The sequence below is a fragment of the Penaeus monodon genome, chromosome 20 (genome assembly GCF_015228065.2).
Source record: "Penaeus monodon isolate SGIC_2016 chromosome 20, NSTDA_Pmon_1, whole genome shotgun sequence".
Taxonomy (NCBI): domain Eukaryota; kingdom Metazoa; phylum Arthropoda; class Malacostraca; order Decapoda; family Penaeidae; genus Penaeus; species Penaeus monodon.
The window spans coordinates 20163090-20163532 of NC_051405.1; positions in this window are offsets into that span (position 1 = coordinate 20163090).

Genomic DNA, 443 nt, shown 5'->3' on the forward strand with positions numbered 1-443 from the left:
GTAAAACTTATCGAATTGATTTATCATTTCCTTCAGTCAGTTGGCTTTACAGTCTACTCACCAAATAAAGAGATTCTCCCTGTTTCTTGCGGAAGGCTGACTCACGCGACCGCACTGGAAATCCACCATATCACAAACACTCGGCGCCGAAATCCTTTTAAACGTTACTTGCGATTTTTTTTAGAATTATTCCTGCCACTTGGTTCGATATTACGGTGACTATCAGTAGTAGGCTACTTTTGGGGATCTTTCTTTGATTACAAGATTACAAAATCGTTTCCTAAATCGATTTTGCAAATAGCTATGTCAAAGGCCATTTCGAATTTGATATCATTCTTATGCCTTCATTTCGTTTCCACAACACAGTGAACGGGAACCTCGTTACACGTAATATTGTTGAGGTTGTTAAACACGTTATCATGATACCGTTGACACTGCGTTTC